Raw genomic sequence first — 25,235 nt, 5'->3', positions numbered from 1 at the left:
TGTTTTTATTTTGCATTGGTTCTATGGAGCAGAATGATTGTGAGAAACTTGACAAGAGTTATCAAGTCTCCCCTGTAGCACAATGACTACTGAAGACCCGGTCAAATGTTTCACAGTCTACGATCAATAAATTGACATGTACAGTTTGGAGAATTCCAACAGTGCCCCATCAGCTGCACCATGCAGACAGTTGCCTGCAGCCCAGGAAACATGTTGATCCAATTAGGATGATCCATTCATATCCTTCAGTCTTTCGTCAAAATCAATTTTTGCTTTAGCTCTGAGGGTGTTTGGGGATGAATGCAAAAAAAAAAATCTGTAAAAATGCTACAGATGAGATGTTTCAGGAAATTTTTCATCCCTCATTTTTTTTTTCTGGGGGCTGGGGGGTAGAGTGGGAGAGATGATGTTTTTCAGATAAAAAGAAATCGATTCGACATTGTGCAAGTATCTTTGCAGCTACATTAATTCTAAGCCCAGGCAGTTCTTGGGAGAGGGAAAAAACCCTGTGGAAATGACAGCTAAAGTGTGTTCAGAGATCTCAGAGCATCTGGGTCCTCTACTCCCTGTCACCAGTCAGCTAGTTTCCAGGGGTTCTCTGTAGCACCTGTATGTCTCTCATGAAGGTAGCTGGCAACCCCGGGCCATCCTGGCCAAAGACTTGGAAGCTCTTCCTCATACTGGGCAGCCCGCTGCCTTCATGCAATTTCCTCTCCCGGTTCCCAACTGAGCTGTGCTCTGTCTAGGGCCAATTCAATTCAAGCTGCACCTCCCTGGCAAGCCCTACGAGTATAAAGGCAAAAAGAGAACTGGCCTGGCCCTGGAGGAGCTTAATATTCCATGGGAGGGATACAACAAGGATCTATTATTCTATTATCTCTTTCACTGGAGACCTTTTCATCATCGACAAGGTCTTCCCTTTTAGCATTACTGGCTGGCCACCGGTGGGGAAAACTACTTGAATCCCCCGTGGCTGCCCAATGTTATTGGGAGCCAAGGCCCTGGCAGACTAGAAATATGCATACTTGCCCAAAGGTTTTCCCTCTCAGACTTGATACAGTCTGGATTCTACAAAAGAAAGGTCTGTATGAGAAATAGCAGGTAAACTCGAGCTCTTCAAAAGGTAGACAAAGTCCCATTCAGTGATTTACAACTGAAAGGCCTTATTAAAGGGCTCCCTGCCATCTTCCCCTTTCTAATCACACAGAAATTAGTTTTTTTCACATTCAGCCAAAACAGCACTTAGGTTGTAAATTGTCTTGAGATTTAAGACTTGGGGCCTTAAACTACTCCCAGGCAGTTACATTAGCTGGAGGTCACTAGGTTTAAGAAAATTGTACTAAGTGGGATTCATTCATTCACTCAATAAATAAAAGTGTTTGTTCAATTGAAATGCAGGAGCATTTGTTGAAGGCCTATTTATGTGGCAAGCTCTGTTAGGGGCCTGTGGGGATCATAAAGGAGCAAAAGAGTGGTAAGGAGTTTATAATCTTACTAGGGAGACAAGACATACACACCAAAAGCTAATTAAGCTAGGCCAGCCCTCCCAAACCTCGGAGACTAGACAATAGCCTCAGGGACCCTTTCCCTCCCCAGTGTAGCTACTTGGGATTTCTCTCTCCTCCTCCTCCATCTGCTGCCTGAAAGCATCCCAGGCACCAACCTCTGCTTCTTCCCTTTTCCCAGGACCCATCCACTGTGGGATTGCTCTTTGGTGGCAGGACTGGCAGTGAAAGTTAAGGAAGATTTGAAAAAATGAAAAGGGAAGTAGATCATACACCTTTCACTGTTCTGCGTAGGAGACATATTCTTAACCGAACAAGGGATAGAGGCCATGACTACAGGGAGAATTGTCATTACATCAACTGACAAGGTTCTGCACAAACAAAATGAATACATCTGGGAAAAGGGAAATGGTCAGATGGGAAAAAATATGTTAAGTCTCTTGGATAAGGGTTTGATAGCCTATATATATATATATATATATATATATATATATATATATATATATATATATATATATATATGTAACTACCAGATAAATGGTCAAAAGAAGAACTACAAGCAACTAAAAGCCCCATATTAATGCATGCTCCAAATCACCAATAAGAGAAATGCAAAGCAAACCAGCTCTGGGCTTTCACCATGCATCCAGAAAACTGGAGAGCAGTTTGCTCTAATAGCAAAAATGAGCAAAGATGAGAAGAGCCAATGCAGGAAGGGTTGTGGGAAGATGGACACACAATCAGAACAAGTGCTGTGGAAAGCACTTTATAAGCGTGCAAATAAAATGACTGAAATACTCATTCCCTTTGACCCAGAGATTGTACTACTAGGCGTATATCCAAGGAGGCTACTGATAGGGACAAAAGGCCCGTATTCACTCAGATATTTAGAGGGGCACTTTTCCTGGAAATAAAGAATTAGAAACAAAGTTAGAGAAGAGGGAAACAAATATAATGGAACATTACTAATATTACTATGAAATGCCAAATACATGGAAAGATTGACATGATCTGATGCCAAATGAAGAAAGCACAATGACTTTACTAGTGTTAAGTGGAAAGAACAAGCACCCAACAGTTCAAAGTGACCACTGCAGAATGCCAAAGAAGGCCTAGGGAAAGCCACTTCCAATCCTGTGCAAAGCTGGGAGCTTCACGGCTATGGGACGTTGCACATAGTTTTCAATGGACTGATCAATTTTGCTTTTTTTAACCCTCTTCTTCCTCTTTTTTTTTTCCTTTTAAAAATATTCATTGTTATATGGGGTCAATATCTGGGGGGTACGAGGACATATGAAGGGAGAACTTTAGGCTGCTAGGAATGGGGCAGCTAGGTGGCACAGTGGATGGAGTGCTGGGCTAAGAGTAAGGAAGACCTGAATTCAAATCTGGCCTCAGACACTTAGTAGCTGTGTGACCCTGGACAAGTCACTTAACCTCTGTGCTTCAGATTCCTCAACTATAGAAAGGGGATAATAATAGCACTTACCTCTCACAGGGTTGTTTTGAGTCTCAAATGAGATAATACATGAAAAGTACTTCGTTCAGTGCCTAGCACATAATAGATGCTTAATAAATCCATCCATCCATCTTTTCTTGCTTCCCTCCTTCCAACAAACTCTTTGAGAGGAGGGTCTATCTCTGGAATATTTTTGTATCCCCAGAATTTAGCACAGTACCTGGCCTATATACATACTGGCTAATTGACAATGTAAAAACAAAAGATTATCAATCAAAAATGTATTTTCAAAAGAACCTAAGAAAGAAAAGGTCAGCCACCTGGCCAAGCTGGCACCTCCATCTCCCCAAGTGCCAACACTAATCTCATTGGCAATACTCTCCTTTTCCATTGCACTTCCCCCTCCCCATTGACTCACCCATAAGCCTTGATCCTGTTCTTTTTCCCAGACTCCCAGATATAAATCCTGTGAGGAAATGCCCTCGATGATTCAAGTGTCTGAAATGTGGATGAATCTAATTTTCGTCTTCTGTATAAAACAGAGAAGTAGTTTGGTAGAATAAGTACAATACTGAGCTCCAATTTAGGAAGATTATTTCTTCTTTTTATTTTTTCAGGTTTTTTTGGGGGGGGGGCAGGGCAATGAGGGTTAAGTGACTTGCCCAGGGTCACACAGCTAGTAAGTGTCAAGCGTCTGAGGCCAAATTTGAAGTCATGCCCCCCCATGAATCCAGGGCCAGTGCTTTATCCACTGTGCCACCTAGCTGCCCCCTAGGAGGATTATTTCTAACCCTGTCTCCGGTACCTGCTAGCTACCACATACAGAGCAATGTGTAATGAGTTTTCTGTGTCTCAGAAAACTCCCTAGAATTCAGGCCTTCCCACATGGGGCAGTCCATGCTCAAAGTGCTGAAATTATAATACATCCCATCACCTGGATGGGACTGTCGTTCCTTCAGGGAAAGTCAGTAGACTCCTAGTAAGCAACTTGGCTTAAATGCTTGTTGACTTTAAGTGAAGAAAGAGAAGGGATGCAGAGCAGGATGCTTTTCTCACTGTCTACTCCCATCTGTGACCAGCAAAGAGAAATCCCTCAAAACAACTTGAAAAAGCCACATGTGGGAATTCATTCTCTTCTCTTCTGTTCTATTCCATAGAGCCAATGAGGGCGAGAAACCCTGGCCCTTGTCAAGTCATGAAGGAGTTCTACAAAAGCACCAGGGTAGGGCAAACATTACAAGTGGCGCATGCAGAGTTCCACTGGACAAACTTCAACTATAAAAGCCCAAATAAGGTCCTCACACTACAAGAGACTTTCCTGGTCATAGTGGCTTTTCTTCTTCCCCTTCCCCCACTCAAAATGAAGCTTCCAGTTCCTTCCACCCTAAAGACCTTAGGTTTCTCACTTGCATTGTAGAAAGATGAGAGTGAGAGACTTCCAATCAATCTATCAGTCAATCAATCAGTAAACATCTGTTAAGCATCAGTATATGTCAGGCACTGTGCCAAATGATGAAGATATGGGGATGCAAAAGGAGGCAAAAGCGTCTCTCCCCCTCAAGGAGCTTGCAATCTAATGGGAGAGGCAACATGCAACCAGAGATATGCAAAATCAACTTTATACGGGAAAAACAGGACATAATTCCATGAGGGAAAGCATTGGAATTAAGAGGGGTTAGGAAGGCTTCCTGCACAGGATGGGCTTTGAGTTGGGACTGAAAGGAAGCCTGGGAGGTCAGAAGTCTGAGTGGAAGAGGGAGAGCCTCCCAGACATGGGAGACAGCCAGAAATAGAGGGTCTTCTTCATGGAAGAGTCAGCAAGCCAGTGTCACTGGATCCTAGAGGAGACGCTGGGGAGTAAGATGGAAAAGGATCAGAAAGGCAGGAGGGGGCCAGGATACAAATGCTTTGAATGCCCAACAGAGCATTTTGTAGTTGTTCCTGGAGGCGATTGGAGCCCACTGGAGCTTACTGAGGAGAGAGGAGACACGTGTTCACACTGGGCCCAAGGGCATGGGGAAGCAGGGAGAGGAAGTATGCTCGAAAGCTTCCTTCAAAGCTGTAGTCATCAACCCAAAGATCTTCATGGCTTCCTTTTATGGCTGCGCATGATCCCCAGGAGAAGTGCACAACAAATAATGCTGTGGAGATACAGTGGGACCCCAAACAACCGGAAGATCCCAACTCCCAAAGTGAAGGGAAAAACAGATCTCTCCCACCTCAGGACACTGAAGCAGGATGGATGCTGCATATCCTACTGATACCCTCTCTCCATTATCTGGCCCCACTTTTTGTATTTCCTCTTGCTTTAACTCCCTTCCCTTGCTTTGTTTTGTAAAGATCCAAAAGACCAGTCTTCTCTTACACCTTCCCTGGCCACACATTCTTCTCCTAATAAATCTCTTTTCATTTTAAATATTCATGATGAGCCTCCCATTCTTTGGGTGAGCTCCCCCACACACACACCAGGTTGCAAGTCCCCCCAAACAATCCCACCAGACCACTGCCCATTTCAGGCTGGAGCAGCTTAAAGCACATCAAGATGAGCATGGAGAAAGAAGGCTTCCTTCAAGGCCTAGATAAAATCTTCCCTTCTACAGGGAGACTTTTCCAGTCCCACTTAGTTCTAGTGCCTTCCCTCTGCTGATCATTTCAAGTACATCTTGTCAATAGCTTGTTTATACACAATTGTTTGCATGTCGTCTCTCCAAATTAGACTCAGAGTTCTTTAAGAGCACAGGTTGTCTTTTGCCTTTCTTCACACCCCAGTGCTTAGCACAGGGCCTGACACACAGTAGGCACTTCATAAATGTTGACTTATGATTTTCTGATGCCATCTAAAACTTGCCCAGCAAATGCTTTTTGAATGGCCCAATTGTTAAAGGCTCCTGTATTGGGTTTTTTCCTTTATACTCCATTCAGCTCCCATCCCTCCTTCTTCTCTCCATTTCACTGCTAAACATTTTTTGGGGGAAAGGTGTCTACAAACAATGCCTCCCTTTCTCACCAGGATGCTAGGTGGTGCCACAGTGGATAGAGCACAGAGCCTGGGGTCTGAAAAACCTAAGTTCAAATCTGGCCTCAGATACTAACTGTGTGACCCTGGGCAAGTCACTTCACCCTGTTTGCCTCAGTTTCTTCATCTGTAAAATGAGCTGGAGAATAGACTGGCAAACCACTCCAATATCTTTATCAAGGAAAGCCCATATAGGATCACAAAGAGTTGGAAAAGACTGAAGAAGAACAACTTCATCCCCTGGCCTCAGGCTCTCTACCACGCTACTGAAACTAGGATACCAGAATTCACCAAAGAATTCAAATGCCAAATAACTATTTCCCAGTGCTCATGTTCCTTGACCATTCTGCAATATTTTGTACCATAGACCAATACCCACTGTCTAAGTATTTTATCCTCCCATAACTATAGAAAACACCTGCCTGATTCTCCTCCTCCCTAACTCCATCTTTTTCAGTCGATCTGCTGGCTCTTTGACTTCTTCGAATGCCATTTGCAAAGTCTCTGTCCTTGGTCCCTATTTCTTCTTCCTGCTTCCTCCACTGACAACTTCCTTCACTTCAGTGACTTCAAAAACCAACATCTATATCATTATCCCTGAATTCTGTTCTGAATATGTTTCATATGGGACATGCCTCTGTAATCTCAGAAGACACAAAAAAATCCAAACGTTAGCTCATCTTGCCTCTACTTCTTCCTCTAGCCTCCCTATGAAATCAGTAGTACCTTCATACATCCATTCTTTCATGTTCAAAACATTAGTGTTCTCTTGTACCTGAGGTGAAAACAGGGCAATATTTAATAGGTTACGAGTTCCTGTTGATTCAGCTTCAAGAGCTTCTCACATCCACCCCTCTTCTCTATCCCCATTACCATCACCTTTGAACCAACATTCATCAACAACCACCTGCACTATTTCAATAGCTTCCTAATAGGTCTTTCAGACTCGACTCTACCTCTATCCTTCATAGAAGGCTGCCAGCAGTGTCTTCCTCCTGGATTGATCGATCTGATCATCACATGTTTTTGCTCAAAAACGTTCAGTGACTCCCCTTTATACAACTACTGTGAAAAGACTTCCAGTTCCATAGCCTGGTATTCCAGGTCCTTTTCAATCTGGATGCCACTTGCCTTTCTAGCCTATCAAGATAACTCTTCCCATGTGATCTTTATGGTAGTCAATCCAGAATATTCCCAAACACCTCCTAGGCTTTCCTACTTTCACGCCTTTGCCCATCCTCTTACCAATGATGAGAATGTCCTCCTTCCTTCTCTTGTTCATTTGAAACCCTCCCCATTGTGTGAGCACAACAACATCTTGTGTTAAGGTCACCAATTAAAGGACCTCCTTGCCATGCTTCCCACCTCAATGATCCCTCCACAGGAACATCCTATGTGATAATATCGATTCAGGGAGTTTTCAAGGGTTCTCTGACTTCTGGAATAAGCTTGGTCATTTGGGTCAAAGTATCTTGTCAATCAGGCAGCTCCTGTAACATCCCCTCCCAATTTCCTTTTGCCTGTAGCCTTCCCCCTTCACTTTAGGAAGTCTCTGCCCATGTGGGTGAGGTTCCCTTGCTGGGGATCTCAAACCCCAAGACAAGTTTGATGTTCTGGAGTCTCACTGTTTCTGTACTACCCACACCATCCCACAAAACATCATGGGCTAGCAGAAAAGCCATTGTACTTAGAGGCCCAAGACTTAGGTTCATGTCTCAACTCTACTGCTTATCACTTTTATGACATTGATCAAACCACATTTTTTCTTTAAAATAAGGAGGTTGTACCAGATGATCTCTATGGTTCCTTCCAGCTCAAGGCTTCTACTCAACTAGAAAAGGACAACTTAAATGCTACCTCTCCTCAATAACAGGAATAACCTAACCCTAAACCAATGGAATTCCCAAAGAACTTTATTTTGTGACTCTCTAATGTATTTAGTCATAGGCATATAGGGTTGTGACTCTCTAATGTATTTACTCATCTCTGTGTTGCAATCCCATACTAGACTACAAGCTTCATGTGGACAAGAACAGCTTCTTATTTAAACCTTCTATCTCCTCTAGTATCTGGCACAGGGCTTGGAACACAGTTGCTTCATAAATGTGAGTTGAATTAAATTTGTCAGAGAATGGGTTACTGAATTATAGCATCTCAGAATTGGAGAAAACCTCACCTATCATCAATGTAGTCCAACCCATATCTGAACAGGAAGCCCTCCTTTATACCATCCCTGACAAAGGGTTGGCTAGCACTGGGTCCCCAGGAAGACTGTCTGTTCCACTTTGGTGTGACTCCATTGTTAGACAATTTCTCCATATAGCCTACCATATGGCGGCCAAAGCGAACAAGTCCAATTCCTTTGCCACAACAACCTTTCCAGCATCTGCAGACAACTATTGGGTTTCTAAGTCTTCTCTTCTCTATCCTTAACAGCCCTAGTTCTTTTAAATAATCCTCATATGACATGACCTTTAGGCCCTTGGCCATTCCAACTGCCCTCTTCTTGTCGTCTTCCAACTGATCAATGACCTTCTTCAAATGTGACATCCATACCTGAACACAATATTCTATAGGTGGATCAAACAGCTTAGAGCCCAGATGGTCCCTTGCTTTCTAGACTCCATGCCTCTCAATGTAGCCCAAGTTCACATTGGCTTCTGAAGCTCTCATGTCATACTCTTGTCCCATACTTATCTTGTAATCCACTAAAATCCAAAGATCTTTTTCAAACAGTTTTCTAGTCATGCCTAATTCTACAGCCATACAGTTGGTTCTTAAAAATCCAAATGTAGGATTTTAACGATATAACATATAATAGGGATAAATGTAAATTTAGTCCATCTTTATAGCCTGTGAAGATCATTTAGAATTGTGGCTGTCATTCAACAGTCAGCTATCCCTTTCAACTTTGGGTCTGTCATATGTAAACACAACACAAAACATGTCATCAAATGCCTTCATCCAAAGTCAGTGATGGAAAATGGTAGATCAAGGACAGATCCCTGGGGCATTCCACTATAGACATGATTCCTGCTTGATATCAATTCATTAATGACTACTTGTTGGAGCTACCTATTCAATCAATTCTAAATCTTTTAAACTCTACTCTTCTCAACTCTACATCTCTTCATATTTTCCTGTTCACAAGGATAGCATAAAAAACTTTTGTCAGGACCTCTTTTAAAATTCCACTAAACTGTATGGCATTCCCCTGATCTATCACTTTAATTACCAGGTCAGAAAAAGAAATAAGTGCAGTCTGGCATGATTTGTTCCTGATGAAGCCGTGCTGGATATTAGCAATCACTGTTTTCCTTTCTAAATGATCAGAAACTATATTTTCGATGATGAATTCAAGATTTTCTCTCAAAAAATTCAAGTCCAATGCATAGGCCTATACTTTGAAGATTCTACCTTCTTCCCTTGTGAATATTAGGATGAAATTTGTTCATCTGTATTCCTGCCAACCGTTACCCATTCTCAGCAGTTATTTTTAATTTTTTAAAATTAAAAAAAAAAAATTTGGCAAGGCAATGAGGGTTAAGTGACTTGCCCAGGGTCAGACAGCTAGTAATTGCTGTAATGGTTGGAATGACACCACCTGCTGGAGACTTACTGCAGGACGCTCCACCATTAGGAGAAGGTGTCTGAGGGCAAGCCATGCCACTCTTTGGCATCAGGAAGTGACGTTTTCTTGTAGGAGGAAGAGGGGGCAACGTTGGCGCTCTCGCTTTCTTTCATCTGGAGTCTGGTGGAGAGTGGAACTAAAAATGCGCTCTCCCTTTGATAGATAGAAAAATCCAGGCCTTTCTTTCTCTCTTCACCAAATTCTTATTCTCCTTAATAAATACTTAAAAGTCTAAACTCTTGCTAAAGCTTATAATTGATTGGCAACCACTCATTATATATTTTAGACAGACTAGCTAGAATTTTAGCCCCTTACAGTGTCAAGTGTCTGAGGCTGGATTTGAACTCAGGTCTTACTGAATCCAGGGCCGGTGCCTTATCCACCTATCACCTAGCTTCCCCAACCTTTACCCATTCTCCACAATTTTTAAAGAACACTGACAGTGGGTTAGCTGCAAATTTTGTCAAGAACTTGGGATGTAGTTGCCTGGAGCATGATGACTTAAATTCATTGAAAGCAGGTAGGTATGCTTACTTTCTCCTCATTACTCACTATTCAAATGGATAGCTGGGTGAATTCAGTTATTTTAATATTGCTCCCCATGCAGACTGCATGTGTAATTCTTGTCCACACCTTCCCATAAGTACATGACAGGGAGCCCAACCAAGGTACTACCAAGCCTTCCTTTTTTCGTAAAGTAACAAGAACAATGTAGTCATGATACTGTGTACCCATCATCTCTTACCCTTGTCATATGGCCAGTCTAGCTTTTTCTATCATACTTTTCCCTTACAACATCTTTTACTCCTTTTCTTTGACATTCCTTACTCTGTTCTATGTCACAGCCTATTGACAATCATCATGTCCCTGCCTCCACTGGCCTCTGTGTGATATTAATTTCCATTGTTTCCCCAAACACTGTGTCTCATGTACCAAAGCCATTCAATAACATAGGAAGAATGTTGGTATTAAAAATATGGGCTTTTATTTGAGGGGTAGATTGAGATTGAGGGGGGTTTGCAGTCTCCTGAAGGCAATCAAGTTCGTTCTCATCTTCCCACTTTATTCGAGGCCCAGTGTGTAGTCTACTTGTTCTATCAATCCCAGGTATACAGACTGATACACATACTCTATAGGTTGTTGATCTAATTATGTGTTAATCTGGAAAATAGACATTCATTATCTACTTGGTCTTTCCTATGTGAATGGTCATTTGCAGCTCTGAGGCTCTGCAATGTTCCAGGGTTTGATATCATTTGCAAGCGAAAGCCAAATTTGGAAGAGCTCACCAACTCCTCCAGAATCAATCTGTTCTCAGCTTGCACTCTGAGCTAGATCTTCATCACAGCAGTAGGCAACCCAGTATTTATTACATTATGACTTAAATAGGCTATTATGGTCTGGCACAGGCAGAGCCATAACAAACAATTGTGGCACTCTGAGTAAATATCAATACTGGGACACAAAGGCCATTGTTAGAGGGAAGGCAAAGGAAGGCCCAGAGATGAAGCCTGAAAGCAGGCCTTAGGAGAGGGGGTACTAAACAAGGGTAATATCAGAGGGTATCAGGGCAAGGAAGTGGAAGCAGACATAGTGTGGATGTAAGGGGTCACGATGTAAGGTTAAGAGAGAACCGTGAGGTACAGGAGAACAGCAAGGGGGCAAAGCACACTCCTCTGATAAAGGATACTCTGGGAAAAAGCCCTCATCACCTGCCCGAAGTTTTACCTCTGGGCCTAGGAACCCAGCATTACTTATATGATAAAACATCATCTAAGCTCCAAACAACTGGGTTATAAATGAACTTTTGGAACTTCATACACTGTAAATTATGAACAGGCTATAAGTGGCAAGAGCCATATGTGGGGTCCAGCTATGATACACTATAGGACATCAAAAGAGACGAGAGATCAGTATGGGACAGAGTGAGAGCTATGTAAGCTTGAGAAAGTGTTCTGCACCATCAAGAAAGAGAACACATTTCCCTTCCTTCCTCCTCTATGGACAAATATTCGTCTGCTCTACAACCTTAGCCCCCTATTCCCCCTCAGCCCATCAGAGGTCACAGAAGAACCCGGGTTACAAGTACACATTAATCTTTCTCCTTGTCTATCTATATAAACAGAGACATTTCCATTTCAGGGATGTCACATTTCAACTATGCTGCCATCAATTTTCTGTGGCTCTGGGTGTTTCCCTCCAGTGGTTGGGATGTAAATGACGAGCCACTGAAGGAGAAAGTTGTAAATGCTCCATCAACTTCAGTACTCACAGCTTCATGGATCACTTCTTTGATACCAATCTGCTTGTCAGTCACTTTTGCAAAATATTAAGATAGCAGGTTATGAAACACGTTGGAAACTGTGAGCTTAGAGTGTGTTAAAAGTTAGTATTTAGAATGACTCTGTAGGCATTTTCGTGTTTTCCCATTTCAAACATCTGTGGAAGTATTTGCTATGACAATACTTACCCAGAGAATTGATATCACTCAAAGATGGGCTCTGGGAAAAGGGGCAGTCTTGCATATGGATATAGTAAGTGGTTTCCAGCATTGTATGTTTCTGTGGGGGCAGGGAAAGCCTCTCCTTTCCCCCAACTTGGGTTAAAATTGTATCTTATTATGGTCCCCCTGACCATCCTTCCCTTTTCTAGTCAGTATACTAAGTTTTTAAGTAACCAGTAGAAAGTAACAATACCAAGAAGTAAGATTACAAAGGGGAAGTTAGAAGTCATGTACAGACGATCCCAAAGATCAAAGGAGCACAATTTGCAAATTGCATCACACAGTAACCAAAATTCAGATCCTAAAATGATGTGCTAAACCAGGGAATGCCATTGAGGCCTTGCTGTCAGGACAAGTGTCAGTGTAGATAACAGCTGTCAGTGTAGATAACAGCATGTGTCTGCCAGTCTGCCCAGTGAAAGGTTCATATCTTGTTTAGAGGTATAGGGGTGATCATAGGAGGTGCCCAGGGTTGTATTTTTAGATGACATTGTACGAATACAGATGACCAGGAAACAGACATATCAACCATGCAGTCACCCTATGTCCTAGTATTCCTGGCTCTGGGATACTCAAAGCTCTCAATTTAGAGTCAAGAGACTCTGAGTTTAAATTCTGACTCTGTCACTGCTTGTGTGACCTTGGGTAAATCATTTAACTCTACTTTGCCAGTAGATTGTAAAAGAGAAGGTGCTATGGCATCAGGGGCTGGAGAAAGAGGTAGACTTGAGCTGAAATTAGTAAGAGGGAAATTATAAACATTATTTGGAAGGGTTTGGGAAGGTCAGGCACTGAATTTGCAAAGGAGAAATTTGGAAGAACTGGAAAAGTTCAAGATCTAGTTTAACAGAATAAATGAGGAAGAATAATCCAATCTGAAGGAGTAAAAGGATTATGAAACCCCAAAGGAGAAGAATAATTCAAGGCAGGGGCTGAACATGAGAAATAAAACAACTTGGTAAGAGAAGGTAAGAACTGAGTGGGAGAAGAGAAAGGAAGTCACATAGCACCAAGGGGCTAAATAAATGTCTCTTTACACTTCAAGTCATCAGCAACAATGAAGCATCCCCTTCTCCCATGAAAAAGAGAGGAAGAGGGGCTTCAATGCAGAAAGAAATTAGAAACTGAGTCTTTAGAGGCAGATGGGGATCCTGACCTGCATCAGGAGGATGTCAAGTAGAATGTAAACAGAAAAGAGCCAAGAATTGGTCTCGTGGGGCTAAAAAGCAGTTGAAGTCATGTCCTAAAAAGAGGAAGGAACTGGATGCTTAGATGCACAGGAGGTCACTGCCCAGTTTTCCAAGGATGATAAAGGAGGTCGATGGGTGTTTTCTGGTGAAAAGTCATCTACTAAGTATAAGAAGAGATGAGTTGGGACAGCTAGGTGGCGCAGTGGATAGAGCACCAGCCCTGGAGTCAGGGGTACCTGAGTTCAAATCCAGCCTCAGACACTTAACACTTACTAGCTGTGTGATCCTGGGCAAGTCACTTAACCCCAATTGCCTCATTTAATTAAAAAAAAAAAAGAGATGAGTTCCAGTGGTTGGTGATTTCCTGCTATGGAGTACTGAGGCAGCTAACACCTCCCAAGACTTGTCAAGATGGGTGGGTACTACAGACTTTGGGGGATTCAAGGAGATAGAAATGATACTGCCAGAAGGAGCCTATAACACATTTCCAAAGAATACTAAGTCTTTGGTAAGAAACCAAAGCCCATAGGGACACACGAGATGTTTTCCCTCACTGCTGCCCACTGAAGTCAAAGAAGGCAGAAGAGAAAAGAGGTTTAAAGAGAAGACAGGATTGGAAAGCATAATTTGGATTTCTGGCCCACAACTTCAAAAACTGGCATGTTAGATTGCTGGCTACAGATGGAATGCACATAACAAAGGTTGGGAAGAACATATTTGTCTTTGCAAAGTGAAAGGGACAGGAGAGGGGGAAATGACCTATGTTTCTCTATAAGGCTACATATCAGAAGAGAAAAGCTACACTGGCAAAGGATATGTATTGGGGACACAGAGGTTCACAGGAGGTCAAACCCAGGAAAAGGCCTAATAATAAACTCATGGACCCAACTGTCTATACACAAATGTTCAGAGTTCAGGCCACAACTCAAAACTAGAATTCCTGATACAAGTAAGGAAATTTAAACACATAGGTATCACTGAATCTGGTCAAATGAAACCCATGACTAGAACACTCTGAATGAACATCTTGTATGCAAAAAGAAAGATAAATAAAGAGAAGGGCTTGGAATAACACTGTACATTGAGAAGATATTCACAAGGGGGGGAAAAGCAGGAATCAGAGTGGGGAAGGATGGCAGACAGTATTTAGGTGAAGATCAACAGAGAGAGGAACAGAAGTTATTTTGTCATTGGAGTATACTATAGACCATGTGGACATAAAGATGGAATAGATGAGGTGTTTAGAGGACAGATCACAATCCAGGCACAGAAATAATACCCAATGGGGATGGGGAACTTCAAATATACAGACATCTGCAGGAGCTTCCTGCCAAAAGGAAAGTGACTGATAAGTTTTTTGTGCCTTAATGATAATTTCATCCTACCAAAGCTGAAGTAACCAATGAAGAGGAATTCTAGTCTAGATCCGATTATCACTAACAAGTAGGAATTTATTATTAGGGTAGAAGTGATGGGAACCATGTTGGGTGGGAACCAGTCCCTCCTCGAATATGCAATTGAAAAGGAGAAGAATCAATCAACAAGCATTTATTAAATACTGACTACATAGCAGCCACTCTCCAGATGCTGCACATAGTTTGGCATGCACCCTAGATTTTGGTAGAGTAGACTTCAAAGGGTTCAGAGGATCCAGGTTCTGTCACTTACTACTGTGTTACCTTGGGCAATCATTTAACCAACTTGGACCTCAGAGAGGAGGCTCTCATCTGGAAAGTGAAGGGGTTGTAATAAAGTCCCTAACAACTCTAGATCTCCAAGCCTGTAACCTTACATGCAGAAGGAGGGTTCCATAGACCAAAATGCTACAGGAGAAGTAAGACCAAAAAGGATGAGAAACTTAAGAATTAAATTATGAGGACATAAAGAGAAATAGCCTGATAAGGAAGGAAATAGGAATTGTCTGAAGATGCCCACATGGATAAACAGAGAACTCCGATATCAACTTTGCTTTTGACAAGATAGGTACTGAAGATGGAAGCAAGGACAAGGTGAGGAAGAATAACTAGAGAAGCAGGACATTGTCCTCTTGGAATTGTGTTGGGAATAAGTTAACGCTGGGGGAAAACAATCAGGACAACAAAAAGGGGTTATCTGTTCTTGTTGTCATGTTCTTTTTAACTGTAGTGAGAAAAAAAGAAGGATCAAAGCAGGGATAAGATTACCACTCACAGTATATAGAACAATGATAACTGACTGACAACAGAGAAATCCAAGTTGTCACAATCTGGGTTTACTGCTCTTTTCTCTACCAACAAAATGACCTTTGGGTGGGAAGGGATGTAATAAAGATGCTTAATGAAGACTTGGTACCAAATATGGCAAGTAAGGAGAGCACTTCACTGCTCTTGAAGTCAAACCACCACGCCCAGAAAAATGACATCCTCCGGTAAGACAAGAAATAGCCAATGTGATGGCTGAGCTACTGTCCGTTTGAAAGATGCTGAAAAATGTGAAAAATACCATAGGATGAAAGACAGAGACAGAGAGAGATGGAGAGAGAAACAGAGATCGACAGACAGAGCAGAGAGAGACAGAAAGACAGACAGACAGACACACACACACACAGATTGGAAGGGGAAGGCAGAGCACAAAAGAGGTGAGAATGCAATCTGCATATGCCACTGACTTTAACTTCTATTCCTGGTGGAAATTTTAGAATGAATTATTAAAGAGATGGTTGGCGAGCAGTAGTCCCAAAGAGACAGCATGCGGATGTTAAATAAAATGTTTCATCAAAGTATTCACTAAAGTATCTCATAGCATTAGAGCTGAAAGAAACCTTATGGTCCATCTAGTCCAATCTCCTCATTTTGCAGATAAGGAAACTGAGGCCCAGACAGCTTAAATAACTTGCCCAAGGTCACATATCTTGTAAGAGGCAGAGCAAGGATTAGAACCCAGGTCCTTCCTTTAACAACAAATCCCATGACTTTTCCATTGTATCACACTGTTCTTCCAACTATTCTTGTGGGAAAATAGGGATTTTGGGGTTATAGCAGTGGTATCAAACTCAAATTGAAAGGGATCCCTGTATGTCACATAGTGACTTAGATAATGTTAATATGTGGTTTTCTATGTTGCATCATATTTTATTTCATTAAATATTTCCCAATTACATTTTTATGTGGTTCAGGTAGCACTCAGCCTTGGTATGACACCTTTGGGCTAGACAGAACAATTTGATTATTCAAAACTTGTTGAATAGTTCTAGCATCAGGTGGCCTTATATCTGAATCCTTCTTCTGCCAGTTAGTACCTGTGTGACCCTGGGCAAGTCATTTAACCTCTTTAAGCATTAATTCCCTCATCTGGATCCTGTCATCCAATGTGTTAGCTATCCCTCCCAGCTTTCTGTTGTTATCTCCATATTTGATAAAGATGCTACCCAAGTCAATGGTGAGAATGCTAGGTAAACTCTGTGGCCATGCTAGAATCAAAAAAATAGTTCTCTGCCACTTCTACTTTGGGAAAATTCCAGTGGGTAAGTAGTTCTTTCTGACATTGAGTCAAATTCAATCCAACTTTTACCTACTGCATCTAGCTCTGCCCTCTGGGGCCAAGTGGAACCATCCTTCCTCCACAGAGCAACAAATACTTAAAGACAGCAATCATTCCCCACCCCCTGCCCGCACTGGCCACCACTCCTTATACACACACACACACACACACACAGTCTCATATACAAAGTGTCTATCTCTCAGTCTCTCTCTCTCTCTCTCTCTCTCTCTCTCTCTCTCTCTCTCTCTCTCTCTCACACACACACACACACACACACACACACACCTCCCCAACCCACTCCTTTAGATCACACCATATGGGCCACCGCCTATTCCAGTTAGCTACTTAGTCCTCTATCCTTAAACCTTTCACTGAATTCAGTCCCCTCAAAAGAGACAACCTGCCTGCAACTGGTAAACTATATTTTCAAGCATATCTTACTCTGAAGGTAAATCAAGGCAGCACAAGTCGATTGGAAAGAAGGGAGAACACCGCATGTTCAAACACTTTCTGGGATACATAGTACCAGTCAAGTCATTTAACCATCAATAGAGGAGAATTCTTGACATACTGTTCTCCTACCATCCAAAACCAAAATTACTGCTGCCAGTTTCTGGTGGCAGCAGCTATGGGTTACAGCTGTTTGTCATGTGGTAGCTCAATTGAAAGGGCAAGTAGGTGGTGCAGTGGATAGAGTGCCAAGCCTGTAATCAGAAAGACTTGAGTTCAAATCCAACCACAGACACTAGCTATGTGATCCTGGCAAGTCACTTAACCACATTTGCCTCAGTTTTCTCATCTGTAAAATGAGCTGGAGAAGGAAATGGCAAACCACTCCAGGATCTTTGCCAAGAAAACCCCATACAGAATCACAAAGAGTCAGATATAACTGAACAACAACTCAAAAACAACAACAGCTTGATTTAATGCCAAAGTCTTCAAGAATTTCAAGGTGGCTTAGTTCTGCCAAGGTGACCACCACTGTGTCACTATCCACCATTAGCTGTGTGAGGACGACAGAACTGTGGGGAGCAGGAATGGCATCAAGCATGTGCATGGGAGCTAGAGGACACAGGCAGGCATCCTGGCTCTGTGCAGCCCCAAACAAGTCACTTTCTCTCTCTGGATTTCTTTTTCTTCTTTAAAATATGGAGGATAGGCTGGCTCTCCTCCAACTCTGAGTCCTGGATTCCTAAGGAAACCCTTAAGCCACTGAGAATAAAGAGGAGTGACCATTTGTCCCTCATCTCCTTGCGTGTTCCACAAATGTGGCACTGCTCCTGTGCTGAGCTCCCTTTCTCCCATGCCAAGGTGCCTAACACTCCCTAGGGTCCATCTTCTGCTAGGATGTGCTGTAGATAATCTCATGCCCGTGTTTTCTTGACAGATGGGTGTTTTTAGCTGAAATGCAAGTGGAAGGGAGCAGACCCAGGATGACACTGTATGGCAATATAGATGCAGCTTTTCCTTACTGGCTCAAGTGTGTCTTTGAGGCCCATGAACAAAGACATTGTCCAGTAAGTAAGAAATAAATCATGGCTCGAGATTTATTGTATCTCTGAATAGATCACCTTTGTTGACTGTCCTGCTGCCAGTAGAATCTAGACTACCTGAGGCAAAGCTGGCTTTCCTGGGGCATCAGTCAGATTGTGTCAGCACCTGGGAGATTGATGGCTTGGGTAAAGTTGACCTGAAGGGTTGTGGCTAATGTCCCCGGCCTGCCTTCTATTGGCCATCACCCTCTCCATTATCAAAATGCTGGGCCTAGTATTGGAACTGTGCTCACAATTTTACACTGTACCTCCCCCACCTACACACACACACACACACACACACACACACACACACACCATAAGAGAGTCAATGGCAGTTCCTGAATCTCATTCCCACAGGCTCAAATGCCTTTCTGAGAAGTCAAAGTGTGGATCTGATCTGTAATGCTGCAAACTAATTTTGTATTCTTAGAAAGGTATCCTAAGTGACAACAATTCTGGAAGCTCTTTCTGATTACTTCAAACTAAAAATTATAAGGTATGCATTTTTTTTAGTGAGGCAATTGGGGTTAAGTGACTTGCCCAGGGTCACACAGCTAGTAAGTGTTAAGTGTCTGAGGCCGGATTTGAACTCAGGTCCTCCTGACTCCAGGGCCGGTGCTCTATCCATTGCGCCACCTAGCTGCCCCTAAGGTATGCATTTTAAAATATTATATGTGGCCAGAGAATAAAGCACCTGTCCCATCTCCATATCCCCAAAAGGCAGGAGACCACAATTCTAGCCTCAGCTTTGCCACTGACTCACCGTGTGACCTTGGGAAAGTCATTTCACCATTGCATCTTAGTGACTTCTTTAAAAAGAAAAGTGAAAAGGTTGGCTTCTTCACAAAATCGCAAAATTTAGAATTGGAAGGGACCTTTACAGCCATTTAGTCTAACTCTTACCTGAAAGGAATCCCCATTGACAAAAATGGTCATCTAGCATTTGTTTGAAGATCTTCAAGGAGGAGGAACCACCTCCTGCCCTGGCTACCTTGGACAGCTCTTTGCTAGCAGCCTTAAAGGTCACTTCACCTCTGTGCAGAGTGAAAGGGTTGGAATAGGTTAAGTCAAAAGTCCCTTCTAGCTCCGATATTTTATGCTTCTAAACACAGGTACCAAACTGGATACTCTTAGCTCCCTGGGTGCTGCTGGGTGCTGTATGCCCAGGGCTTGACCTCACCAACCAAAGGTGGCCCCAAGAAAACCTTCAGGAACCATTAGTGGGGCACCTTGACCAGATTGTCTCATCTAATGGCACAGAAATCTTTGTGCACTCTAACTTGCAAGAAGTTATTCCACATTAAGTTTTATTCAAGATTGAATATTTCAAGTGGCAGATCATTATGCTAAATAATAATCATTATCCATATTTCAGTACAATTAGTCCCAATTTCCAAGACAACACTAAGAAGGGTCCTCCATCGTAAGCTTGCTAGTTAATGATGTGTCCGCCTCTTCATATAAATGTGCCTGGGTAATCAGACCTCATTGTGAGCAGCAATATATGCTGTTCTCTTCAATTTGGCTTTGCTAATCAACATCATCCCCCCACGTACAACTGTAGCTTCAGATTTTTAACAGAGGGCACTGGTGTTTGCCAGTCATCTCTGGGAAGGAAAGGGGGATGAGAAAATGGGTTACATTTCAGGAACACCTACAGGATTCAAAGAGGAAGAAGGGACACAGTTTTCAAATTGCCTCAACGGAATTCCATTCACCAAGTCCAGAATGAGCAGTTACTCTGCCCCAGCCCTGTGGGGGAAGGCAGACTTACTCACATAGAGCAATTAGAAAATAGCCTAAGACAGAATGCAATTAAGTGCCAAAGGGAGTGCTCCATATGAAGGGGGGATGTTACTGGGAACTATGCAGGGGTGAATGCAGGCTTGCCAGCCCCCCCCACAGATTCATTGAGAGCCTTCTGGAATCTAACGGGACCTCCCATATCCCAGGCAGATGCAGTTTTCTCCTGGGGAAACACTGGGGAACTGCAAAGTGCAGCATCATTACTCCCACCTTGTGGCCATGCCTAGAAACTACACCTTCTGCTAAAACCTGGGTATCCTGGAGAAAAAATGCATTATTCATTCCTCTGCCCTTTTCCACAGGGGCAGCAGAGGTACTGTTTTATTACCTGGCCTTCTCTTCTACCCTCACCAAGACTCCTGGAATGGGACTTGCCTCTGTTAGCCAGCTTGGACAAGTAAGCCTGTTTGCTAGAATCTTTGTGCTTATTCTCTTCCCATTCTTCTACCATTTTAGACATTTCAAAACATCTTCCCCCTCACCCCATCCCAGAACTGTAGACTTCTTAGATGAAAAGCAACCTTTTAGAACAATGTTAGAGAGCCATCGATCTATGAGAGAAAATTGGTTGTCCAACGAACACGATCACAGGGTTTTTCAAGCTATTTCTATGGTTTTGTCTGTGCTTCAAATGGGACTTTTGAAGTTTCATTTTAGCATCCGCATCAGTATACAAATCATTCTCCATTTCTTCAAAGGAGGGATGGCACAAGAGGTGCTTAGGAAGTACTGCCTAGCCTGGGGAAAGTGGGCCATGTGCTGCCACGGAAAGGAAACCTTCCCAAATGTTAACACCACCTTAGGTAACAGCCCCAATTACCCAACCTAGTTATGGTGCTGACAACTGTAACAAAAATAATTAATCCACAGGCATTTATGAAGCACCAGTACCTAAGTGCCAGGGATGCAAAGACAAAAATGAAATAGTACTTGCCCTCAAGGAGCTTTAGTCTATCACAATAACTGCCATTATCTCATTTGAGGCCTTTACCATCCCATGATGATTACGATCCTTTCTGGAGGAAGGGTAAGAGGGAGTCTATAAATGTAGTTTCATTTGTATCAGCAATTGTCGATGAGAAAAACTCCCTCCAGCAAGAGCACTACTGGATCTGCTACCCAAAGAGATTTTCTTAAGGAAAAGGGCCTCTGCATACAAAAATATTTATAGCATCTCCTATTTCGGTGGTAAAGAATTGGAAATCAAAGGGATGCCCTTCAATTGGGGAATGGCTGAACAAGTTATGGAATATGATTGTAATGGAATACTATTTTGCTATAGGAAATGATGAGCAGGGTGATTTTAGGAAAGATTCACATAAAGTGATGCAAAGTGAAGTGAACAGAACCAGAACATTGTACACAGTAACAGCAATATTGTATGATGATCATCTGTGAATGACTCAGCTATTCTCAGCAATACAATGATGCAAGACAATTCTGAAAGTCTCATGATGAAAAATGTTATCCACCTCCAGAGAAAGAACTGATGGAGTCTGAATGCAGATCAAAGCATACTTTTTTTAAACTTTATTTTTCTTGATATTTTTTGGTCTCTTTTTTTTTCACAACATGACTAATATGGAAATATGTTTTGCATGCTTATACACATAGAAGCTATATTAAATTGCTTGCTTTTTCAAGGAGAGGGGAGGGGAAGGAGAGAGGGAGAGAATTTGGAACTCAAAATTTCGAAAAAATTGTTAAAAATTTTTATGTGTAATTGGAAAAATATTTAAAAAGAAAAAACTCCCTCCACTGGTTAAGATTAGTACCTACTAGATAATTTACGATCTTAGAAAATTGCCTAGACTAGTGGTGTCAAACTTAAATAGAAATTGGGGCAACCAAATCATATGGATCCATAAGGGCTACATCTTTACTTAGTTTTGAAATGTAGTATCTATATTTTATTGTATTTTTATTTGTTTTTTAAATTATTTCCCAGTTCCTTTTTAATCTGGTTCAAGCTACATTCAGAAGTTAGTCCATGTGTTTCACACTTCTGGCCCAGAGCTTCTCACCTGGGGTCACCTCACCAGTGTGTGTCAAAAGCAGGATTTGAACTTGTGTCTTTAAACTTCAATTCTAGCACTTTAACCACTGTACCAGCCCACTTTTCTTCCATGACAAACATAGCACTTTAAGGCCTACACACATAAGCTAGTTAGTGGGAGAGATGGCCATACTTGATTTACAGAGGATACTGTAGCTCAGGAGAGTAAAGGTAGTAGCCCAGAAAAGGGAAAGATCACACAGCTTAGTAGAGTGGGAGCTGGAACATGAGCCCGATCATGTGACCCCAAATGCAGGGGACTTTTCACAACCTCTTCTTGAAACATCAACTGAGGGAACAATCCCCACCTAGCAAGGATTGATATGTGCATCCCTCCTGAGGGTAATCCTAATGGCACAATAAGTATTGGAGGGGAAAGGGAATATCAGCTCTGCTAATGGACAAAGGACATGAGATTGAGATCTAGCCTTTGGTTGTGTCAGCTGGGACATTGGTGGTAAAACCATAGGGCAGTGAGCTTGACAAACTCCTGTCAAAATTTTAAAATATGCAATCAAAAGGTCTAATTAGTGGGCACGGAGAAAAGGAAGTAGTGAGCCTATCCATCAGCAAGGTTTAATGAAGAAGAGAGCACAACAAAGGCTTCATTCCCTTCTCAGATAAGGTTACTTAGACTAGCCCAGTGGTGTCAAAAATGGAAGGCCAATGAGCCACATGTAAGGATCCCTGTGGGCTTCAGATTGACTTAGTTTGAAAATGTAACGTTACCTGTGTTTTATTGTATTTTCATTTATTTTGTTAGTTTCTAACGACATTTTCCTCCAGTTCAGCCTCACTGGAAGTATTACAGACTTTAGGCAGCATGTTTGATACTTCTGGATGAGAAGATCAGGGAGAATTTTATAGGTATAGTTTACCTGGTTCTTAGTAAAGCATTTGACAAAGGAACTAATGCTTATTTATTTTACAAGATGGAGATATGTAGGCTGGATGGGAGTACAATTAATGAGATGAATTCAGAATTGGTTTAATAGCCATGCCCAGAAGTATAGTCAGGAACAGTTCTGAGCTAACTTGAAGGTCACTAGGGTGATGCCTCAAGGATCTGTGCTGGAACACTTTTATCAGTGGCATGGATGAAGAGATATCTACTCTAATTGTCCAACCTACAGATGACAAAACTGGAAGATAACATTGATTCAAAGACTTTGAACTAGAGGGATAAATGCAAAGCATTACATTTAGGATAAAAACAATCAACAGACAGCACAAGAGGGCGGAGCATAATTAAACAAAAGGTAAACAAAAAACAAAACAAACAAAACAAAACAAACAGGGACAGCTAGGTGGCGCAGTGGATAGAGTGCTGGCCCTGGAGTCAGGAGGACCTGAGTTCAAATCCAGCTTCAGACACTTAACACTTACTAGCTGTGTGACCCTAGGCAAGTCACTTAACCCCAATTGCCTCACCAAAAAAACAAAACAAACAAAAGGTGATGGAGGGATTTCAGTGGCAGCCCTCAAAAAATAACACAATGTTGGGCAGCACTGAAGAAGGCCTTCTATCTAAAACTGCAGGGAGAACTTGTCCTCACCAGCCCAAATCAGTATTTCCTTTCTTGGTGTTACGTGTTTAAAAGGCCATTGATAACCTGGGAAGTCTCCAGATATGGACAAGGAGAGCCCAAGTTCATTCCATATAAGTTCTGGTTGAAGAAACTTGGGGTGTTGAGTCCGAAGAAGGCCTGGGGGAGGGCAGAAGAGACACATCCCAGCTCTCTTCAAATATTTGAAGAGGTGTCATGTGAAAGAGAGATTAGACTTTTTGTTCATAGCCTCAGAGGGCAGAACTAGAAACAATGAGTAGAAGTCTCACACACACACACACACACACACACACACACACACACACAAAGATTTAGGCTTGATGTCAGAAAAAAACATGGGTTCAATGATGATTTATCAGTAATGTCATAGAAGGGATTCTTGGTCTGGTATGGGTAAAATGAGATGACCTCTGAGACCTGTTCCTGCTGTGAGGGGGGAAAGGAGTAACCAAGTTAGGAAATGGGATAGACTTGTTCACCAGAGGTCAAGAGAGACTTGTGAAAAGATCAACCAGCAGTGCAAGAGTCCAGGCGTGAGGAGATGAGGGCTTCCACAATGGCGGTAGCAGTGTCAGAGGACAGGAGGGGCTGTGTCTGAGAAATGGTAATTACTGCTACTATGGTTTATACTTCCTTCCATTGTCCTAGTCAGACTGTCCTTTGGAGATATGGAAAAAGCTGGAGTAGAAACATAGGATACAAACGAATCAGGAGAAGTGGTGGCCAGAAGGGTAAAACACATTCTTTTAAAAGATGTGAAGAAAACCAAATGGAAGAAAATTGAAATGGATGTTTATGTCTTCCTGAGCAAACATAAGTGGTGGACAAAGAATTGAAAACAAGCATGAGATGCCAAGTAGTGTAATGGAGAGAGTGCAGGCTTTGGATCCAGTGAAAGTAGCTTTGGATCCTGGTTCTCCCACTTGCTACCCATATAAAGATGGACAAATGAGAAGTTAAGAGGAGATTCCCAAGGTCCCTCCCAGTTCCAGATCTTATGCTTCCTTCTAGTACCAATGCTTCGAATCATGGAATTTAGAACTAGATTCATCCAGAGATATGTCAAATGACAAATCCTCTGAGACAAAAGCTCCTTTACACCAAAACAATAACTAATTTAACATCTCCAGCAGGGGAGGTGGCATTTACAAGAAGATAGCAGGGAGGGAGCAATGCATTCTTCCCTGGCTCAGTCACTAACCATACATTTCATACAACAATGGAAGGGAACTTTCCCAGGCCGCCTGACATGCCACCACTAAACAACCATCTACTCTACTTGTTCATATTAGCTATTAGAATCAGTTGGCTTTCCTGAGATTCCAACTCACATTCACATCATTGGGAAAGGTGACAAAATTTAAGAATAGTCAATGTTGGGGAAGTTCTGTAAGACAGCATGCCAGTGTGTTATCAATGGAACTGGGAATTTGTATGATCACTTTGT

The sequence above is a fragment of the Dromiciops gliroides genome, chromosome X (genome assembly GCF_019393635.1).
Source record: "Dromiciops gliroides isolate mDroGli1 chromosome X, mDroGli1.pri, whole genome shotgun sequence".
In the NCBI taxonomy this organism is placed as follows: domain Eukaryota; kingdom Metazoa; phylum Chordata; class Mammalia; order Microbiotheria; family Microbiotheriidae; genus Dromiciops; species Dromiciops gliroides.
The sequence above is the reverse complement of the archived record's forward strand: the minus strand, read 5'-3'. Positions refer to the sequence as shown.